We start from the raw sequence: 24,653 nt of genomic DNA, 5'->3' as shown, positions 1-24,653 counted from the left end.
CGTTATGTCTGTAACAGTATGGATACTGCTGATATATGAGTGGTGCTGAGTAATGACTAGATCCCGGATGTTTATGCCGTAATAGGTTAGAACGCATACTTACTGAAGCGAGTAACAAGTAGAGTCTACCTACACGACGGTATTGCTATGAGGTTTGCATAAACATTAGGGGTTCGGCCCATTGTACCCCGCTCTAACGAAATGTAGTGTGAGTAACATAAATTCTAGGGGTTCTAATGGGCCGAACCCGTAATGTTTATGCAAACCTTATAGCATTACCGTCTTGTAGGTAGACTCTACTTGTTACTCTCTTCAGTAAGTTTGCATTCTAACCTATTACTGCATAAACATCCGGGCTCTAGTAATGACATTCAGAGCAGTGATTGTTCTGAAGGTTGTTATTATAGGCTGCGTCGTGATATAGTGACACTTTCTTACTGACTGGCTGGGGGTTGGGGGAACAGTGAGAGCTACCTTATCATCTTTATCCAGTACACCACATTATAGCGCCACCAATCGTTTTGAGGTTTCCTCATAAGCCTTGGTGGTCCTACTTGAGAGTCAAACCAACACGAGGCTTGATAACCGAGTGCTGTCTTCATTGGGTTCTCATGAACTTTCGAATCCCCGTGAACACATGTGCGAATTTTGAAACGAAGTAGTACATCCCTTTGGTTCTAGTTCCACATTAGATTGAAGGTTCTGTGTCTGTGATTACGGTGTGAACTCTCTCGTAAACCTTCAAACTTGCTTGTTCTTCCCAATATGCACTGTCCCTTTCGGAGTATTAAAACAGTTTCTTGATCTATTGTGCCTTGTTATTCTCTTGATAATAAACTGCGTGCGCACAAAGAAGAAGGGGGTGTGATGTCGTAACTAGTATGTAGTACTGTCAGCTAGGGAAGTGGCATTGACATCCTCAATAGAGTACAGCTCGATAACATCCTGTTTGTTTTCGCTTCAGTATTGGTAGACAAATCTTCCGCCATGAAACTTATATCAGGTCTGTTCTTCGTGCTGATTCTTCTTCTAGCAACAGTTATAGCGACAGTGAGACCATTTTACCTCGCCAGACTGCCTCCCAGATGCAGGGACGGTTACAAGTTTATCAACAATAAATGTAGGAAGATCATTTATGAAAGGTATGGAAATTAATATCGAAACGGGTTTTGTCTGACATCCTGACATTCATTGATTTGAACTTATTGCTGAATTTTGTATTTATTTATTTTCTATTTGGCTTTTGGTCCCATCAACCATACAGCGAGCAAACCAAAAAATTCACAAGTCACACATTAATATACTGTATATATATATATATATATATATGACAGACATAGGAAATAAGTGACATAAATGGCAGACAGAAAATATCACCTGAAACAGTTTCTTTCACTCCACAAACTCCCTGGATGTTCTGACATTCACAATTCTTTTTTTTAACATGACTGAATTCAATACAAATCTGTGATAAAATAAGAGCGGTAATAAAGATACAAATTATTTATTTAAAACACTATTTTTGAGAAATTAGACTAAAATCGCTTATACTCTCTGTTTGACAGGGGAAAGAAGACCTGGCGCGCTGGTTAGAGACAGTCTCTTTCATATCACACACTCCTTGGATGTTGAACATTGTATTGGATGTTAAAGGTATTTAATACATTACATATTATACTAGACATTGCCCGCTGCTTCGCTCACGTATGTTATAGGAATTGTTATGAATAATGTCACCACAATGAAGCAAAACTTATGAATGACCTAGGGCTTTGTGGCTTGCCTTCGATCATGACCAGCTGTTTTGGTTAATGAACATCTTCTTACTGGTCCATGCGATCGCTGTAGGGCGATTTATTTACTAACAGGATATGCTTCCTAACCAACACCCCAGATATCGAGGTGAACTTAAGTGGACAAAAAGTTTAGTTTAATCATATGATCAATGCAAAATTTCAGCTGCGTTAAATGAATGATTTCCGAATAACAATTGGAAAAAGAACTTGATTACAGTAAGTTACAGACGTAGAAGATTAATACATTTGATTGTTTTGTGACTCTTTTTCTTAATGAATATGTGTGGACTAGAAAACTAATTTTGTTAATTACAACATACTATGTTATATTATATGACACCATAATTAATGTGCTCCTATCAAAAAAGCACACTGAATTTACAACATCAGAAATCCATATTCAATTATTTGGTACGAAGACACATTGCATTTATTAATTCACAATAGTATCAGATTTTGATTTGTGCGACGAAAACTTTACAATACTTTACGTAGATAAGGTAAGGGTGTTTTCAGCTCGAAGGCAGGCCCGAACCTTCGCAGAGGTGTGCCTGAGCCGGAGTTTACGCACGGTAGGATGGCCAGTTCCCTTCCGCTCTTCCATTCCCTTATCTCCCCACAACAGAGCGTGACAACCCATCCAAATCTTGACCATTCAACACGGCAACGGCCGTTGGCCTTTATGTAGAAGACTTCCAATAATAAATTTGCACAGCTGTACTGGGTGTAGCAATAAGGCACGGCGAAACTTTCATGAAACTTTCGTCACGTGCAGAATGGTTTATGGACATGAGCCCAGAAATGCTTCTTTTCCATGTAAGGACTCATTTTGTTACATCCTTTTATTCTACCACTAGCTATATCGCCCGGCGCTGCCTGGGCACTTTATTGATTGTTTACTTTTAGGCATTTTATTACCTGTTAATTATGTATGAAGCGACTTTTTTTGTAGATTTCGTTATTTTGATGTTGACTGATACTTCACCCCCCTTTCCACCCCCGGTTAGAGGGGTGCACACACATGAATCCATAATCTGGGCCATTTGGGACTTTATTCACTGCTTTTCAACCCCATGCCGATGGGCGCTGACCTTGGACCTAAACGACATGCGGAGTGTCATGATTCATCTCAGCGACCCCAAAACCTTATGGATCCGACAATATTTTCGATTATTTTTATATGCCACCTCCTTCCCACCTCCTTCCCACCTCCTTCCCACCTCCTTCCCACCTCCCCCCCATACCCCCACAGTGCTTTTTTTCCAGACAGTTATATGTGTGGCAGAATCTCTGCTTGGTCTAGCCTACATTTACGCATGTTCTTCCTTCTAACACCGGGCCTGTAATCTACTGTAGAATCCTTGTGCTGACGTTGCCATGGTTATGGCTGGTCATTTCTTCATCTGATTCCTCCATCTGCATAACGGTTAGATTTAGGCCCTTAAAACATGGTTTTCGAGGCCCATAGGGCCTTAGCGAGTTCTGTTCTTCGCGTTGTGATGCTTGAAATGAGCTTTGTCTCGTCCTTGTACGACAAATTCGATATTTCGCCAATATTAGCCTATGTTAATGTGCCAAAGGGCCTAAATCTAGGGAATAGAGATGGCTTTTAAAATTTCTTGTAGATGGAGTTACTCGCAGTGTACTAAAAGGTAAGTATCTTTTGTTATAGTTGGAGACCTTCGTCTACCCTATTGTTTTTAAATCTTCGCTTCTCAACAAACAAGCTCATCGATTTCTGTGGTTGGATTGGTTTATTTTGCTTGTGCTTCCATATGCAGTATACTTATTTCAAGACACATGCCGCCTATAATTCGCGGGCGAAGCAACTTACTGAGTCTTGCCATTCTGTCAAATCCATCAAATAACTTACATTTGTAAATATGTAAGCAAACGAAGTGACATGGCCGTGATTGGAGTTAGTGCAGAGAATTCCAATGATGAAGTTACCCAGTACCAAATGGACCGCTACGTTAGCAGCAATGAAGCAATTTTGTGCATTTTTTCTTTTCCCATTCCTGAAAGAAACCCCACTGTTGTTCACTTAGCCATACATTTAGAAAATGGTCAAAGAGTATATTTCACGGCTCACAACGCATTACAACGAGTTGTTGAAGCACCATCTACAACCTAGACCAGTTTTTTTGAATTGTGTCAGAATGATGATTTCGCCCGAACACTGCTATACTCCGAAATGCCAAAATATTATACTTGGAATCAATCCTCAAAGAAATTTCAACGACGGAAACAAGGAAAACCAGTTCCAGGTTACCCAAAAGTACATTCCACCGATGCAATAGTTCGAATTTATTCAGTCTCTCCAAGCAACGATGAATGTTTTTATTTGCGATTGCTATTTGTCAATGTTCGAGGCCCAACAACATTCCATCATTTACGAACTGTTAATGGTGAATTGTGTGGCTCTTACAGAGAAGCCGGTCTGCGTTTGCAACTGTTAGAAAATGACGCTCATTGGGATCAAACTCTTAATGATGCTGTAATTTTTTCATAACCTCATCAAATACGAACATTGTTTTCTATAATTATATCAACATGCTGACCATCAAAACCAATTGATTTATGGATTAAATACAAATGTGATATCTTGCATCAAATGCGCATCACAACAGGAATTCCAAATTTACAAATCAGTGAAAAAATGTACAATGCGGCGTTGATATCAATTGAGAACATGTACTTGATGATGTCAAACAAAGTATTATATCAATTAAGCATGGCCGCGCCCAATCGCCCGATGCACAACGCTTTTAATCAAGAGTTGCAAAGCGAAAAACTGTACGATCTCGATGCTTTAAGTGAATCAATACGAATAAATCTTCCACTGTTGAAACAACTACAAAAGAATGTATTTGATACTGTAATGAAAGTTGTAAATGATGGAACTGGAGGGATTTACTTCTTGGACGCTCCCGGGGGTACAGGAAAATATTTCCTAATTTCATTAATTTTAGCAACAATTCGCTGACACAATGAAATTGCACTCGCACTTGCTTCATCAGGCATTGCAGCTACATTATAGGAAGGTGGTCGAACAGCCTATTTAGCGCTAAAATTGCCGTTGAATATCCAAAGCAACGAAACTCTGACCTGCAACATATCAAAGAACTCTGCAATGGCAAAGGTTTTACAGCAATGTAAATTGATAGTGTGGGATGAATGCACCATGGCACACAAAACGTCCTTGGAGGCATTAGACCGAACCATGGAAGATCCGCGGAACAATCACAACCGATTTGGTGGAGCGATGATTTTGTTAGTAGGAGACTTTCGTCAAACATTGCCAGTGATTCCACGGTTAACGCCAGCTGATGAACTTAATGTATGTTTAAAGTCATCAGTTTTGTGGAAAAACGTCAAGATACTAAATTTAAGCCAGAATATGCGTCTCAAGTTGCAAAATGATCCATCTGGAGAGATATTTTCAAAACAACTCATTGACTTTGGTAATGGCAAATTCCCTTCAGACGTTCTGACTGGCTGCATTACTTTTCCTGACAATTTTTGTCAGTTTATAGAATCCAAAACTGAACTCATTCAAGAGGTGTTCCCAAGCATTACTCAGAATTACACAGATCATATTTCGTTGAGCGAACGAGCTATATTGGCTACCAAAAACATGGATGTTAATGAATTAAATTTCAGAACTCAAAATGATATTTCCGGTGAATTCAGGACATACAAATCAGTTGATTCCACTACTAACCAAGATAATGTCGTCAACTATCCACCCGATTTTTGAACTCGCTGGATTTGCCAGAATTGTCGCCTCACATTCTTCAATTAAAGGTTGGATCAGTGGTCATAATGTTGCGAAATATCATCCAACCGCGTCTTTGTAATGGCACACGGCTAGCGATGAAAACATTACTGAACAATGTGATCGAAGCAACCATTCTAACGGGGAAGTATAAAGGAGAAGACGTTTCGATACCACGCATCTCTATGATTCCGACTGACATACCATTTGAATTTAAACGACTGCCGTTGTCAGTGCGGCTCGCTTTTGCTATGACCATAAATAAATCCCAGGGGCAGTGTGTTTGCGGCATTAATCTTGAAAACCGATGTTTCTCGCATGGAAAATTGTATATTGTCTGTTCCCGTGTTGGAAAACCATCAACTTTGTTTATTTACGTGCCAGATAATCAAACAAAAAATATCGTGTACCTTAAAGCTTTACAATGAAAAATATCTTCATTGTGCTGATTGGAATCAGTGTTTTCTATGATAGTTATTTCATACGAAGAAAGAGGAGTAAGTTCTGCCACATTATCTTCACGCCATCAACTTATCAAATTACTTGGTTTGCAACGGGCGATAAGTACGTCTCTGTGAGGGATTTGAAGACCTGCTGAGCAGTTCCCATTAGGTTACAGTCAATCAGGGTTATTTCTAGGTAGTGATATGCTGTGACCTATTTGAGCATTTCCTTATTCACAATCAAGACATTAATATTGCAGGTATTGAAAACACGTTTTTCCAGTAGTTTGTTACTAACTTTTGGTAGCAGTAGAAAATTAACTCATTAGATGTTGATGATTTAGTCATTTGCATTATTCTGATTTTTGCTTGCAGTACTGACTCAATTTGAGTTCGTTCCATTGCCATTTATTTTTGACAGAGCGACGTCTGTCGGGCCAGCTAATATTAGTATAAAAGTATAGATTAGTTCGAGCTTTCACGATGAAAATCTGACGAGATATCTATTTTATAAGTCAGACTACTCCATTGATCATCTGGCTGGTTTGATGATCCTGTTCTTCTCCTTTTACTGTAGAAGAAATTCATCACTCTGATCAGAACGAGTGTACTTGTACTTATTTCTGTTCATACTGCACACAAACGGGTTTTGATCATTTCCTAAATTCACCAAACTATTCTTTTACTAAATGCAGTATCTATGTCATTTGAGTGTAACGTTACCTTATATAACGGTGTCTTCATACCTAGGGGTGAGTCCTGTAGGGTCAGACATCCTCTGTTACCGTACACTTGCCAGTTTACGACAATGCCGCAATGTAACAGCATCGTACCGAATTCCAGTGAGACACCCCTCCATAAATATACTATACCAAGGCAGGGATTATGAGTCAATATCTCAATAATAATAATAATAATAATAATAATAATAATAATAATAATAATAATAATAATAATAATAATAATAATAATAATAATAATAATAATAATAATAATAATAATAATAATAATAATAATAATAATAATAATAATAATAATAATAATAATAATAATAATAATAAAGCAATTAGATGCCAAAAGATGAAACTGCATATCAACTAACCCAAAATACTTAACAACAATACATTACAATACAGTCATTAAACCAGAACGTCTTTATGGGTCAGGAACGCTAATTTTTGACAGGAAAGCAGACATTGAAAACACTGAGAAAAAGGAATGAAAAATCGTAAGAAAATTTCTAGGTCAAAAATTCGCCGACGGACAATACCGACTCAGAGGCAGACATAAATTGCACAAATATTCACAGTGACATTAGAAAACGCAGGTTAAGATTACATAGACATATTAAAATAATGTTTCCAGACAGAATTACAAAACAAATAGTTGAATTCTACGAAAACTGGAGTAAAGCCCAAACAGACACAATGAAATAGATTGGCGAAATGAAAAGCGATTTGAAACAGGCAGAAATTACACCGGCAGATGTCCATACAGGGTAATCTTCAGATCCGAAATTCACAAATGCCAAGGTGACCAAGAGCAAAAACCAAAGAAGAAGACTGGAACAACCCGGTCTGAAGACAGAAGGGAAGCCCACAGTAAAAGAATGAAAGAAATATGGGCACAACGGAAGGCAAATGCACTCCTCCAAGTACTTTGCGTAGTCCTAAAGGGCTTATTCGCGTATAATAATAATACACCTTAATGTTGTGGCTGTACTGCGTGCGGATTTCTCCGGGACACCTACCAAGTTCTAGCCCTAGCAAATTGTTACTGCCACTCGGTCTACACTGGTAATCGCAATCACACACGTTTCAACTTGTTCGTGTTTACGAACGTCTTTTCGTACGTATATCAGGACTTAGTGAGAAGAGAAGAATACGGTCGGTAGATGCAGAGTGGGTCACGGCCCATAAGTGGCCACGGCTGGTTCGTTGTCCAACAGCTCTGCACTCTGACCAGCCAACCGAGCAGAGGAGGGGTGGCACCTACACCTCTGCATTCGGGAGATAAATGGACCGATGCACGGTGCACACAACCTCTACGCCTCGGTTTGAACCCGTCAGACCTTAGGCGTTTGAGAAGCCTTAATTTAGGCCATAGTCAGTCACTTCCGTCCACGTTCTTGCCCTCCCTATCTATGCGTCGGCGAAAACACTCCATGTGTTATAAAGACCTAAAAAAACTTACACAAATGACGAATCGTATTCTTTACAGCCACAACGGTGCTGTCGTGGTAACGTAAAGTGCCCACGGTTCCAATTTTGATCACTGCGGGATTTCAATTCTGGGTGATTTCTGGAACGGAGTTCATTCAACGTCTTGACGTCAACTTGAGGAGGTGTCTTATACGAGAGGCAACGGACCCGGTCACGGAAGCTAAGCAATTACACTGAGAGTGTCGTCAAAACCGACCACGGAGTTATCCATTATATGCAGGCTATTTGATTGTACAGAAGTCGTTTTGGCAGCCCAATACTCGATATGGAATATACGTAGCTTACTATGAGTTCTTCCAAACGGCCCTTTCGCCAATGTACGAGTAAGTCCAATGCTCGACCAAGTTCTTAAACAATAATTGTTATGCACAAGGGAAATAGAGGGGAAGAAGTGACAGAGCCTAGGATCCTGGACAAAAGGATCAGTACAAATCCTCTAACTTTTGAATGTATTTACTAAATATTTTTTTGTTTTTTCCTTTCTGTAACATTTTCACAACAACAACAACAACAACAACAACAACAACAAAAATAATTAGCAATGGTAATAAATGTTTAGGAGAGGATATAACAAATATTTTAACAATTCAACCTTTAGAGCTTCTTAAATAACTGGGGAGAATGTGCTCCCAATTCACAAGACTTATTAGCCTTTACAAATCTTTTGTATATAGCGCAACCATTTGATAAATGTAGTTTACACTGTTTAGGGTGATCGAAATCCAGACCTTCAAGACCCTAATTGCGAATCTTCCACATCAGTGTACCTCTTTTAAAAGGCGCAAACGATGAACCTTAAAAGCTTACTTTCGATACTCGCTGCCAATATTTCACAGGGAAGCAACAACACAGCATTTGGACCTGAAGTATTCGGAAGGAACAGGAGCCGTAGCTTATATTACAAGGCCATGGATCACTTAAATAGAATGTTCAATAGAAAAGGCAAAAAAAAAACAATGGGATGCTGAACCCACTCAAGAAATCCCATGATATGACAAAAATAAAAGCTAATGGGGCAGAAGGCCTGGCGCCACACAGGATAAGCCATCCTATATTGTGACTATGCCAGGAGAGCTCATAACCGAAAAGAAACAAGGAATAAATCACAGTTTGAAGAGCTTAGTGACAATAATACAAAATTAACAAGGGAAACGAGGGTCCACACACGTACTTCTTTATAACATAACGCCCGCTCGGGTGGTTACACTCGTAGGAAAGAAAGCCAGAGACCTACATTTTACCAAAATAAGTTGAATTGACAAAAATCCTACATTAAAACAAGGTATCCGCATCTCAATTATATCAGTTACATGCAAGAGGGGAATGCTGGTGTCTTCCCGTCACCGCACGCAAGTAAGTTCTCATGTTAGGATAAGTACTTTTTGGCCGCCTACCTTAGATGCTGCCCCAGATCACCGGTACCTTATGTGAGGAGGACCTTTTCGGTCGATGCACTGATCAAGATAGATGCATAAGGTCCAAGATCGCTCTTCTTTATAATGGCGAGCTGGGTGACGATTGGTTGACTTGTTTTGAAATCAGAGTAGAGACTCATAGACTGAACGGTGTAAGCCATAACAATCTATAATGATGAAGTATGTACTGAAGAGCAGAAGAAGTACACTCAAGAGCGTCAACCCAGAATTATTACAATACTCCACTGAAGAGATTTTATTCTAAATCCGTAGGTGGCACCTCAAACCAACGTAGTGACATCCGTCAACAAACTTGAAAATTATGTAGTTTCCTGAATGTTCATCAGGTCTCCGCGAGATTACACCATTCTCAGGCGTTTGAGGTATTGTCTGTCACTAGGGAGAGACCTTAATGTTGGAATAATAATAATAATAATAATAATAATAATAATAATAATAATAATAATAATAATAATAATAATAATAATAATAATAATAATAATAATAATAATAATAATAATAATAATAATAATAATAATCTTACGTTCGACTAATAACAATATTATTGGCTTTACGTTCCACTAACTACTTGTTACGGTTTTCATGGACGCCGAAGTGCCGGAATTTAGTCACGCAGGAGTTCTTTTACGTACCAGTAAATCTACCGACATGAGGCTGACGTATTTCAGCAATTTCAAATACCATTGGATTGAGCCAGGATCGCTAGTGGCTTTACGTCGCACCGACACAGATAGGTCTTATGGCGACGATGCGATAGGAAAATCCTAGGAGTTGGAAGAAAGCGGCTGTGGCCTTAATTAAGGTACAACCACAGAAAACCATCTTCAGGGCTGCCGACAGTGGGGTTCGAACCCACTACCTCCCGGATGCAAGCTCACAGCCACGCGCCTCTAACCGCACGGCCAACTCGCCCGGTGAGGCAGGATCGAGAATCGTTCCAGTTTAACAGGTTTTTGGAGAAGCCGATGTGCTGGATTTTGTGCAACACGAGTTATCATACGTGCAGTAAATTTTCCGACACTATGCTGGCATTCCTGAGCATCTTCAAAACGGACTGGCCAGAGTCGTAGTCAAACCTCCATATTGGGGTCAAAAGGCCAACACTCATTAGTCTGTTTCACGTATAAACTGGTTTCGGTGGTGGATTCAAGTAGGGTGAATGGAGAAAGATGTGTCATGGAGGGTAAGAAAAGCAGAGGCATACCATGGCCATGATGGTTAGGCCGAATTTTTAATTATTTAAATGTAATATACGTAGAGCTGACAGGAGGCACGGAGCTATATGAAATTAGGTAATTGTCGAGTCGACTAGCTCATTCATAGAGGCTCGCAGACTGAACGCTGTAAGGCATTAACATCTATAATGAAGTAGTGCGTACGTATGTGTGCATTTGGGTTTAGTATGTGGGTACAAACAGCTTTTATCAAATATCTCTAACTCTGTATCTCCTTAGTTTACAAGAATAACGTCCCAGAAATGTTTTTAGAAATGAGCTTCGCAAGTGGAAGTACCTCCTAATGAATCGTCCTATAAATTACTGTTTTTTTATTACGAGTCACACCGACACAGATAGGTTTTACTGTGACGATGGTATGTAGGAAAGGACTAGGAATGGGAAGGAAGTGACCACGGAGAACAATTTTAAGGCTTGCCGACAATGGGGTTCGAACCCGCTATCTCCCGAATGGAAGTTCACAGCTGTGCTCCCCTGCTCACATGGCCAACTCGCTCGGTACTGTAAAATTAAGGGTGTCGGTAGAAAAGAAGCACATGCCACGAAACTATACCTTCTCTGTTAACAGGGAAGAGGAGTTTGTTTAAGTCTGCATTAACTAAAAATGAGGCACGACATTGAAATTAACTTGTTGCTAAAGGAGATAACATTACAATCAAACTATTAAATATTGGATAAAATATTATCACATTATGACCATTAAAGCGTCAAGTCTATATAGTCCTACACCATGGTTAGCATGTTCGAGTCCCTTTAGTCGGAAAATATTTCACCATCAGGATCTTGGCCGGCAGGGGAGGAGAGTTTGTGTGATGCTATTTCTATTCACTAGATTGCGTTCCAAAAGTCTGGATTCAATTCCTAACCTTTGTGCAGTGTTTAAATGGAGTAATATCATGAAGTTCTTGATGGTGATTCGTCCGTCGGAAGGACGTTAAGCTTTGAGCAGATTCCTTGGGGCTATTCGATAGGAGTAGGCTACGTGCCGGCACCGAGTTTCACCCTCTCCGTTCCTACTATCGTATATCATGTCATTCATTTTATCTCACTAATTTCTCTGATGAGGTTGACGTCAGAAAGGACATCCGGTCGTAATAACTTGCTGTGAAGTTTCATCTCACATCATACCCGACCCCGCAGAGAAACGGTACAAGGATAATGCCTATTGCTCACGGTAAAATATTTTGTAAAATTTGTTGTACAATTAATTTTATAAAATTTTGGTAAAAGCAAGTTATGTTGCTCACGGTAAAATTATTTTTTAAAATCCGTGGAAGCATCAGGATGGCCATCTATAAACTCACTTCTGAACTAAGATTTGTATGTGCTGCCATTTATTGATAAACTTTTAAACCAAGAATCAGCTGTTCAACTTACAGTGTGTTTGAGAGTATGGCTCCAAGAAACAAAGCAAAACTTGCTGCTTTAGCTGCACTTACATGTTGTACAGTGGTAAAAAGGAAGAAAAGAAATGCCAGGAAATGCTGGACTCGGGATTGGATCAAAAGAAGAGAAGAAGGTAGAGGATTGCTGTCCATGGTCGAAAATTAGTTGAGGTTAGAAGACCAGCATTCATATAGGGATTCGGAGATTGTCTTTTCTGCTTCTCTTCTTGCTTTTCTGTTGTGGTAAAGTGGTGTTTTAACTTCGTACAAACAAGGATATTTCTGGTATTCATCAGTAAAACACTAACAGCCCGGATCCTGCCATTTTAGAAAGAAGTGTTTGTTTACAACCGAGCTTCACAATCTTCTCTCGACGTAGCGCCAACATCATCGTGATGTCAGCTTTGCTGATTGGTCCGTTTCGTAAAATTAATTTTACGGATTAGAACATGTCCTATTTTATGAAAAGTTTTATCAAATGTTTTATAAAAATTGAATTTGACCGTGAGAAACAGAAATTTTATAAAATTAAATTATTGTACAATAAATTTGACAGAAAATTTTAACGTGAGCAACCGGCATTAAACACTCACTACGCATTAATAATCCATTTTAGTGAAAAAAGTAGCAATTAATATGTGACGTGTGCCCTTTAACTACATGATACTTCGTTTGTAAAATAAAGTACGGTATCATTTTAAATAAGTTCTTGGGTATTCGATTCGTAATTGATTTAAGTTCTATTGACGAATTGAGGCTTATATCATTATAAGAAGCAGTGATCAATGAATGGTGTGACAGAGCACACAGTATATCCACTTCCTCATATATGCTTTCCAGTGCAAGTCTTCCGGTACTGTTATCACTTCTCAGTGACTGATTAAAAGAGGCGTAAATAGTTGATAGGAACAGCATTAGACACTGTAAGTCACTAAATACTGCAGCTTTTATTTCAATATTATTAGGCAATGAGAAACGCTGACTCGTAAGGGTAGACACACATCATATTTTGGATGAGCCTCTTTTGTACTTCGAAAGTCTAAAGATTATAAATAAGATATTTTGCTGAGATTATTTACAAACAATGGGAACGAGCTACGTGGTTGTAGTTTGTAAGTATAACAGACAAGTGTATGGGGTGCGTGGTTATATAAATATCTCAAAATTGCCGCTGATGTAGCATGCGCCCTTTTTCCAGGGGTCCCTCAATTATTTGATTTGTTCTCAGTTTAATGTACCGGTAATAATAATATTTTTCTTTAATTTCAGGGATCTAAAATATCGATAAAACAATAACACAAGACTAGAAGAACTGGAAACTCTTAACACTCGTTCCTCATGTGTGTTGAAAACTGTTTTTACACAGCTCTGTGACTGTATTCACTCCTTGTTTGTTATGAAGAGAGAATAATGGAGCTTGATTTTGAAACGAAGTTAACAGTATAGTGCAACATGTAACCAGTATTTAATGAACCAAATAATGTGAAATCATATCTCAAAATTTGAACAGAGTGTGGTTTTAGTTCATATTGATTCTGATGTTTTCAATACCTGAACTCTTCTTCGTCAAGCACTATTTCAACATGAAAGTCGACTTGAAGTGCCTAATTTTCAACTGAATTGTCATTTTATTGCAATTTGTTATTTATTTAATTGTAATATCTGATATTAGAAACCTTGAAATCTTGCCCATATCCCTATTTTCCTTATACAATATTATCGGTCTGTCAATGAGGTATAAAGCTTGTACAGTTTTCATTTCTGACTTACCTTCAGGAAAATCAAAGGATTTTGGATTAGCTTCAGCTAAACATTAAGAAACCCATGCCAATGTAAGTGGGCATGGCATTAAAGAATGAATTATTTAACGAGATTAGTCTATATATTTCAGTTTTGGTAAAAATAATTATTCTTTCAAGTCAATCTCATTCCTTTATGTTCGTAATAAAGTACGAGTAGGCCCCACTATTGTTTGCCGATGAAATTATACTGCACCTGGTATACTCCGTTACTTCGTAAGCTTTTTTTTTCGCGCTGAAAGCGTAAGGGATTAACTTACTTTAAAAATAAAGTATTTTTAATTCACATTGTATTAAAATATATGCCTATTAGTAAAATATACATTTTCCATCCTCTTCCCATGTTCATTCCTATTTCCTTCTTCGTAATAAGAATACATCAACATCTTTCCACATAAATGAAGTACAATAATTGTGTCTGTATGCTTCAAGTTTTTGACGATACTTCGTTTTGATCTCGGATTATAAACACAGAAGTCGAAGCCAGGTTCAGTTCATTCTTTGTTTGTTCTTTGAGGCATCTCGAATAGTGAGGTTACGCACTGGTCTGTGTATTGTTTATTTAGAATGCAGTGGCGTAGCAATATTGAGGCAAGAGTTCAAAGCAAGGATTGCAAGCTCTCTGTGTAATGAAAACATGTAGATAACGGACGTTGTGTAAAGTAAAATTTCCGATATTTTGTAAATTTTTACGGTGTGATGAATATTAACGAAGATATTCGCGATTATCACAATAATAATGTTTTAGGTTTTACGAGCCACTAACATTTAACGGTTATCAGTGTGCCAGGATTTTGTACCACAGGAGTATTTTACTTGCCGATAAATATACCGACACGAGCATGGTACATTTTGGCACATTCAAATATCTCAGAAATAAACCGGATTCGAGTCGTCAACTTGACTCAAAAGGCCAGCCGTGCTTTTACCGCCTGAGCCACTCAGTTCGGAGCACGATTATTACATTTCTCATCGAAATTCAAAAAAGAAAGATCAAAAGTTAAAGCCTACTTATCGAGTGTGAATAGGAAGCCAGTCCGCACCCTCAATGGATATACTTATGAAGAAGGTAACGAAGAAGAAGAAGAAGAAGAAGAAGAGAAAAAGACAAGGTGGAAGCAGATTTTTAAGACCCTCCTGTATATTTTCTCTTCCTCTCCAATCTTCCTAATAAGTAATATGATGATGTTGTAGAGAAAGAAGAAGAAGAAGAAGAAGAAGAAGAGAAAACGGCAAGGAGGAAGGAACGTTTTAAGACCCTCCTGTTTATTTTCTCTTCTTGTTCTCCTATCTTCCTTAAGAAGACGTTAACGGAGAAGAAGAGAAAGACAAGGTGGAAGCAGAATTTTAAGACACTCCTGTATATTTTCTCTTCTTCTTCAATCTTCCTAAAATGTAGTTCTTCTTCCTTGTCGCCGATTTCAGATTAAGTCGTAGTTGTGTCAACTTTCAGAGTAGGACTTGATACTGGCACATTCGATTCAGATTTAAAGGTGTTTAGGCCTAGGTGTTAAAGGCTCATATCTCTAGATTTGCTTGTACTTTAGAGGTTAAGGAATTCCTACCCCAGGGAAAAATTCTAACACACTACCTTCTGTAATAATGATGAAAGAATTATTATTATTATTATTATTATTATTATTATTATTATTATTATTATTATTATTATTATTATTATTATTATTATTATTATTAAAGCAAGAAAAATTGTGGTTTTACGTGACTATTGGTATCGTAGTCATAGCCACGTAATCTCCAGTTCGACGTGAAATCTGATTTACATGTATTGGTCAAGATTTTAACTGCCTTTGAGAGAAGTCAGTGACTATGTCCATCGGCTTTATTATTATTATTCTTATTATTATTAATAATACTCTACGTGTGCATCTCGATACTCGTACTTCACTTCTCCTCTTCTGCGTTTCGGGCGGTGTCAAGTCACGTCACCGGGCGAATTGTCTACTCTGCACGATTCGTGTAGCTGTGAGTTGCATTCGAGATGTAGTGGATTGGAACCACACCGTCGGCAGTCCTAATGATGCTTTTGTGGTACATAATTCTTGCACAGGTACCCCTGTGGGTTGGGGCCGTAGAATAACACCCATGGTATCCCCTGCTGTCGTAAGAGGCGACTAAACGGGGCCTCGGGGGCTTTTAACTTGTGAGCGTGGGTTGGCGACCACGGGGCCCTCAGCTGAGTCCTGGTATTGCTTCCTCTTACTTGTGCCAGGCTCCTCGCTTTCATCTATCCTATCCAACCTCCCTTGGTCAACTCTTGTTCTTTTCTGACCCCGATGGTATTAGAGCACTCGAGACCTAGGGAGTCGTTCATTTCACGTTCTCGGTGGCCCTTGTCTTTCTTTGGCCGATACCTTCATTTCTCTAAATGTCGAACCCCCTTCCATGTTTTCTCTCTGACTAGTGTTATATAGGGGATGGCTGTCTAATTGTACTTCGTCTTAGAACAATAATCACCACCATCACCACTCGCACCCGACCAATTTCAAGACTATGATTTTAATTAAACCCACCTTCTCATTCCCGGTACTCTTACTTCCCAAAGTCACAAAGAACTATTAGAAGTTACAATTTTTCTTTACGTCACGCCGACATAAATATGTCTTGTGACGACCATGGGTTAGGAAAGAGGTAGAAGTAGGAAGGAACTTGCTTCACGCACTTGAGAAAAATGCTGGCTGAATACTCAAATTCGAACCACAGACTGCTGGAAACTACGCCTTTCCTGTTTGATTCTCTCTTGTGATTCTTATCACAGGATTTCCGCCGGACCTATTAACACACTCAGAACCACCAATGTAGTCATCTTAACCGCTGTAGTCAGTCTGATCTACGGTATTCCCAGTATAGTGCTATCATTATACAAAAATCTGCCGAAAATGAGGGTGCCATATTTCTCTTTTACCCATTGTCTAATTATGTAGTCACAAAAAAGAAAAGGATGTTTATTAAAATGTTTTATTGACGCACAGCACAGAATACCTCAGTACTTATGTGATTAACACAACAATATTTCTGTGGAAATATCACCACTCTTCCCATTTCAGAATAAAATTACACGACTAGTCAACTATCCAAAGGGAAGAATATATTGTACAAACTATTTAACTTGTACTCTTCATAAAATTGCTTTCTTAAGAACCTGTTTCGTCCAGGGTCCGCAAACAGGCTATTTGCACTTACTACAGTGTACGTTTGTCTTGTGGCGGGATTTTTATTTCACACTAGAGTCGCCAGTTGTTCTGTGTACACCATCAATTCCCCCATATCTGCCTTTTCTCCTGTTCTCATTGATTGATTTGTGTTTTTTATGTAATGAGCACAAAGTTCTTCACCCAGTTTCAGAATGATATATTTTTGGTTTATCGCAGTTCAGATTACAGCAATCTATTGCTGATGGCAGATGTCAAGGATGTTGCTGGCCATCAACGAATACCAGCATTAATCGAATGTCTTCTCAACGTCTGGTCGAAGAAGCAGACGAGAAGCATCGTGTAATAAAATTTAAATGTAATTTCCTACTGGTATCTATTTCATTTTCTATGTGAATTGTACTGTACACAGGGATATTTTGGACTATTTCTTTTGAAAAATAGTCGGAGTACTCAGAATAACTAACGTGTTCTTGACAATTTTCACACATTCCACAATTTCAGGATTTGTCCTTTGTAGCACCCACAAGACTCATACATTCATCTTTGAGCCTACTCCCTTGTTTCACCGAGTTGAGTATATAATCATTTGTTACGTTTCGTCCCATATAAATCTATGCTTCTGGCTCCTAGTGTACCATATTTGTATAGCAATTCAGTAAATGTATCCAACACTATCAAACTCAGACTTTAAGAATCTTTTGTGTTTTTTCTCCTCCGCAATTCCTCACGTGCTTCAACTTAAATTAATCAACTAAACCACACAAGCATTCACTTCATACATCTCTTTATTTTCAAATGGAAGTATTGAGGAATAGAGAGGTATGTTTATGTTTTGTAGATCTAGAGATGACACATGGCAGAGTACCGAGAGAAAATATATTAGTTACAGCGAGGCATTGAAGACACCACTTCCGAAACTGCCTACATCCTTAATAATCGATTTTGTAAAAAGCGCGGAAAACGAGTAAATCCTTTCCTTTTGCTGGAAGTGGCCAATTTTTTCAGTTTTATAGCTGGGTATTGTACAAACTATTTAACTTGTACTCTTCATAAAATTGCTTTCTTAAGAACCTGTTTCGTCCAGGGTACGCAAACAGGCTGTTTGCACTTACTGCAGTGTGACTATTTCTAGCCGAGTGCTGCCCTCGTAAGGCAGACCCTCCGATGAGGGCGGGCGGCATCTGCCATGTGTAGGTAACTGCGTGTTATTGTGATGGAGGATAGTGTTATGTGTGGTGTGTGAGTTGCAGGGATGTTGGGGACAGCACAAACGCCCACCCCCGGGCCATTGGAATTAACCAACGAAGGTTAAAATCCCCGACCCGGCCGGGAATCGAACCCGTGACCCTCTGAGCCGAAGGCCAGTACGCTGACCATTCGGCCAAGGAATCGGACAATAGCTGGGTGAAAAAACATTTATTAGAGGCATAATTTTGAAAATCAAGGCTCGATATTTGCGAAGTTATTAAATATTTTTGGTTGGATGTAGATAGTTTTAGAACTGTGCACTGGAATGAGAGAGTTTTGAAAATGACTTTGTCATCTAGATTAAAGTACTATTATCATTATAAACATTCCTGTAAGCATACATCATAAACTTGAAATACAATTATAATTACCATAAAAGTGTGAAATACTACAATAGCTTGCTGAAACCCAAAGTGTTTATAATATAAAGCATGCGTTTCCAATGACATAGTATTGAATTTTTACTTTGCTATGGAAAATGTTTGAACATTAAATAAAAATTAACACAACAGTTCAAATACTGAGGTAATCGCAGTGGGATGATGTAATTCTTCGTGGTATTCGTTTGAGTCTGAAGTACCCTGCGTAGCATCTTTATAGAATGGCAAATCATTCATATTTCTTCAATCGGACCCGAATTTATTTTGGTCTATTTTTGAATAATTGGCATAAAAGGCTGCATGAAATTCTCAAATATCCTGAAATATAAAATTACCACAACCATAAGAACACTGTTTTTGATTACATCCTGAAAGATGAGCGAGCTGAAAAAAATAAATTAAAAGTAATCAATACTGATATTATTTTGTATTACTTATGCCAACTATTCAACTTACATGAAATTTTTTAAAGCATTAGGACTCGCCCCTCGGAATTAAAAATTATTGGTACCCTTGCCTTTAATATTTCTCTGGTTTTCCTCGATTTTAACGGATCATTAAGTTTCTTTCGTCCTCTATGAAGAGGTGATAGCAATCTAGCTTGTACAATGTTAGTAATTGTTGCAAATATGAACTTTTTTTTAAGGTCGCTTTGTAGGAAAAATTAAAGAAGGATGGAGAGTGTTTTTGACCCCAAACAACAAATAATTGTAATCTTGCTTATGTATTGGAGAAGTTCTGAAAATAATTCATCTAGGGAAAGAGATTGTTTTGGAGCAGTATACCTGGTGGAAAGAGAGAGTTTTGAAAAATTACATCATCTCCGAAGCTAAGATACGCAAAGAAATATCAAATTTAGCCATGAAATGGGTTATAGATTTTAGAAGAGTTTGTTGAGAGACTGAAACCGCCATTACTTCATTTTTTTAAAAAGTGGAAGGAAATAGTTTTGGAAGTGGAGTCTTCATTAGAGATAGGTCATTACAGAGAATCAGATGCTTTAATGTTGACTATCGCGTCATGGTAAGAAATGATAGTAGAATGAGTTATTGGTCCAAAGTATACAGTTAAAAAATAGGGGAACATATCCTCGAACATATGCCATGCTCCACAAACAATACCTCACACCCAGGTATATTACCAACTAAACTTTTATTCTTTACCTTTGAAGTATGCAAAAGAACATCGATGGACTCGCGTTCATTTTCAGAACACAAACGTAAATGTCCAAGTAGGGACGAAAACAAAGTGATAACAGTCTTCCAGGGAGGATTTTTATCACAGTTGGAGAGCTTCAGTATGTCCTCCACGAGAATTTATCACAGCGTGGCACCTACGTGGCATACTCCGTATAAGTCGACAGAGGTCACGTTGCGGTGTCACGTCACATTCTTCAATGAGAGCCTGTTCGAGGTCTTGGGGAGTCTGTGGTGGAACAGGACTCCCAAGAACACTTCTGGCAAGCTTATCCCACTCATGCTCGATAGGATTAAGACGGGACTCACTGCTGGCCCTTCCATCTCTTGAATGTCCAGTTCTCGCAAGACAGCTCTGGTGATGCGCGCTACATGAGCCCTGGCATTGTCGTGCATTGAGTACGAATTCAGGGCCAACACCGTATACAGCAACCAACACATGCTGTAGCAGTACCTGCTCGATGTACCCCGCAAGGGTAAGATTACCACGGACGAGGAGAAGATCCGTACGGCCATCAATACTGATGTCACCCCACATCATCACAGAACCTTGTCCGAATCGGTCGTCTTCGTGGACAACATTGGGCTTGTACTGCTCACCACGGCGTCTCCATACAGTTGACGTCTATCACGCTGTGTCAGGGGAAATCTGGACTCGTCTGTGAACAACACAGATCTCCATTGGCGAACTTACCAGTTGACGTGGGTACGGGCAAACAGAAGGCGAGCTGTGCGATGTTGCTGCGTCGTAAGGACACTTCTTTTAACCTGTTCCTTACTGTCTTGTCAGACACTGTGACTCCAGTGAACCTCCTGAGGTCTTGTTGCAGTTCTCTGGCAGTTGCTGAACGACGCTGCAACGCACAGATAGTCAGATATCGGTCATCCTGTGGGGGTTGTCATGCGTCCACGACCTTGATCAACCCTCCTTGTGAACTGGCCTCTCTCATTGTAGCGATTCTACAAGCGGTGAATAACTGACCGAGATACGTTGAGATCCACAGCAACATGACCAAAAGTCCATCCGTCCTGGATCAAAGTGACGGCCCTTGCAACTTGAACATCGTTAAGATGTCTCATGGGATGTGCTGGTTTACGTACAACGTGCTCAAATGACTGCAGTAGTCTGTGTACCTCACAACGACACACGGACGCATCGCTATTCACTTTTTGTATTGACGGGTCACCCGACACTTTAATACATAGCTACGCCTACAGATGGAGTATAACTTCGTTTTGACATATCCTGAGTAGTTAAGTTCTCAACGTATGCTGTAAGACCATTGGAATCCCATCTACCAAATTAAAGTTCACATACCGGACGTTACAAAACAGGTTCCCCTAATTTTTTTGAACTGTGTAGTTACTAGGGTTAGACAAAGCTGTAATCTTTGTTGTTCGTAGTATAGATGGATCATTTTATTGAAAAGTATAAAAGGCTGGGAGGGAGTAGTAAGTGGTTTGGCCTTTGCCAAGGGTTTGGTCTTTATGGCAGACTGTACAAAAATCATGCAATGTAACACCTTAGAGCTAGAGAACAGCAGACTAAAGCGATGTCAGTAGGGAAGAAATCCAAGAGGACTGAATGTCAGGCAGGGAATGCAAAATTAGAACAGGTGGATCGTTTCAAATATTTAGGACATATGCTGATCGGAAACAACGTGAACCCGGTATATGAGCGCTGGCTGCGATCTCGGCGAAGCCGGTTCAATCGCCTTCTGTTTTCATTAAGGTGTTAGTATCCAGTCCTAATCATCCCGCAGATTCCTCAACCACGAGCTTCGTTTTCGACTTCGACCTTGTCACCCATCAATTTTTCTTTGCAAGATCAGCTTTAAGAGATGATATTCTTCGTTTCTAAAGATATGACCCAAGTAGGCTATAGTGTATTATGCTGTTTATCTCTCGATCTTTCTTCATGAGTTTCAGTACCTCTGCACTGAAGACATGTTCGATCTATGAAATCTGCAACATCCTTCGGAAGATCCATATTTCAAAGATTTTCTTCTTCTTCTTAATCTGCTTACCCCCCAGGGATGGCTTTTCCCTCGGACTCAGCGAGGGATCCCACCTCTACCGCCTCATGGGCAGTGTCCTGGAGCTTCTGACTCTGGGTCCGGGATACAACTGGGGAGGATGACCAGTACCTCGCACAGGCGGCCTTACCTGCTATGCTGAACAGGGGCCTTGCGGGGGGATGGGAAGAGTGGAAAGGATAGACAAGGAAGAGGGAAAGAAGCGGCCGTGGCCTTACGTCAGGTACCATCCCGGCATTTGCCTGGAGGAGAAGTGGGAAACCACGGAAAACCACTTCCAGGATGGCTGAGGTGGGAATCGAACCCACCTCTACTCAGTTGACCTCCCGAGGCTGAGTGGACCCCGTTCCAGGCCTCGTACCACTTTTCAAATTTCGTGGCAGAGCCGGGAATCGAACCCGGACCTCCGGGGCTGGCAGCTAATCACACTAACCACTACACCACAGAGGCGGACTCAACGATTTTCAAAATATTTATTGTGTTGTATTTGAGTGTCTCTGTATCAGCACCGTACAGGAGTACTGAATACACATAACATCTGACAAAGTTGTGCTGAAGGCTACCGGGAGCTGATCTGATGGTGTCGTCGCGATTGCGAACAGCCTCGATTGCGGACACAAAATATTTGGGAAGAGTGACAGCTCGTTCCAGGACTTTCCCCTTTCAGTTGCGTCTTTATTGCGGACACCCCATTAATAATTTCGACGAGGCTCGATTGCAGACACTATTTCCTACAGATAAGCCTTCGTGAACCAAAGCATCTATATTGTACTTTTATTACTAATGCATATGAGTAAAGGTTCATTATTGGCGCCAACCGGGACTGCGTGCCCTTCTTTTTAGAGCACCTAGCTTATTTTCGAGGTAGGTCTGCCGTGTAGCTCCGGACATGCAGTTAATGGCAGGGGATCGAACTCCATGAACCCGCACGGTTAATCGTACTCGGTCTTTAAAATAATGAAGACCAAGTCACGTAAGCCAATGGCTGTAGCCGTGTTGAAACGCCGGATCCTATGAGATCTCCGAAGTTAAGCAACATTGGGCGTGGTCAATATGTGGATGGGTTGCCACGCACTGTTGGTGGGGGATAAGGGAATGGAGGAGCGGAAAGGAACTGGCCACGCTACCGTACGTAAACTCCGACTTAGGCACACCTCTGCGGTGTTTCGGTCCTGCTTTCGGGCAGAATACACCCTTACCTTACTGAAGTCCCATAATTCGTTTTGATTTTTCAGGGTAACTCTTTGCACATTTTAAGAAGTTTGTCATGTTTACTACTAATTATTCACGTATTAATTTAGTCTTATAATTATCTCTCATCTATAAGGTTCGTCATAATTTTAAATACATACCGCTAATAATAAACTCTTATTTAGGATATATAATAATAGACTCACAAAAAGGTTATTCAACGTTATAAATTCTCAAAATAGGAGAATAAATTGACCCAGAGGACTTCGAACCTACCCTCAGATCCAGGTAAAATCCCAAACTTGGCGAGGAATCGAACCCAAACCATCGGAGTAGAGGTACGCTTGCTATCTCTGGAACACGGCGGTGATAAGTTCATATTAAAGTCGGGCAAATACTTCCGTAATAATAGGGCTTCGAAACTATAGGCAACTAAGCAAGATTGTAGTTTTACGTTACTATAGATGTCGTAATCATAGCCACGAAACCTCCAGTTTTACGTAGAATACGAACCATAAGGATGCACTTCATTTTAAAAATCCTACATTGCATTGATTGGGTGTCGAACTACGGCTACTTTGGTGAGAAGCTAGTGACTATGCCAGTCGGCTATCACGGCCGCCTCGAAAATATGAAAAGAGTGTGATTGTCTAATCCGCGGTTCGTGTGTTATTACTTTCAATTTAAGGATGGCAAATCATTGACAAAGAAGCAAATACACAGCGTAGTATAGGAATTCCCTCACAAGTATTAATTAGTCCCCAAAGCTATGGAACTCGCTGTCGGGGTATGTCAAAGCTTGCCTCTTCCAAAATTTCAGATGTACATAAAAGTAAATGGCATTTAAACTGCTGCATGTGTCTGTGAGTGTGTGGAGGCATGAGTGAATGACAGACTGGTAGAGAGAAAGGAAGACTGCGAGCAGAGGAATGGGAGAATAACAGACTGGTAGAGAGAAAGGAAAATCTGATCATAGGAATGATTGAATGAATGGGTCTTTCTGTAACTGGTGATAGCGGGAATGGATGAGCAATGAACAATTTTGTATACATAGGCCTATAAAACTTTCATAGTATTATTGAAGTATTTTATAAAGCACGTAGATATTTTAAATGAAAATCCACAGCCTGTTTCCAGTTTCAACCGCCGGGTCAGAAATGCAATGAATAAAGCCCCATCTAGTGGCGAGGATAGGAACTGTGCCGACTGCCAAAGCCTGACCAAGACTTTATTGCCCGGTCTTCAACACCACCGATAACTCGTGAAGCCAAGACTTTCAAGTAGGGAATCAAAATGTTTAATTAGTATTACAATCAAATATCTCGTAATTAGCCA

General features: G+C 39.7%; 1 long non-coding RNA gene across 1 annotated transcript in view; it reads left to right on the top strand.

Moving 5' to 3' along the window:
• Nucleotides 1–218: 218 nt before the first annotated feature.
• LOC136857767 (uncharacterized) overlaps nt 219–24,653 on the top strand; it is a 51,827-nt gene continuing 27,392 nt past the window's right edge. Inside the window, exons 1-2 of the long non-coding RNA XR_010858560.2 lie at nt 219–1,142; nt 1,566–1,653. This is a non-coding gene — a long non-coding RNA (uncharacterized lncRNA). The remainder of the gene's footprint in view (nt 1,143–1,565; nt 1,654–24,653) is intronic.

This window comes from Anabrus simplex, chromosome 1 (genome assembly GCF_040414725.1).
Source record: "Anabrus simplex isolate iqAnaSimp1 chromosome 1, ASM4041472v1, whole genome shotgun sequence".
In the NCBI taxonomy this organism is placed as follows: domain Eukaryota; kingdom Metazoa; phylum Arthropoda; class Insecta; order Orthoptera; family Tettigoniidae; genus Anabrus; species Anabrus simplex.
This window is presented reverse-complemented; position numbering and strand designations above follow the sequence as displayed.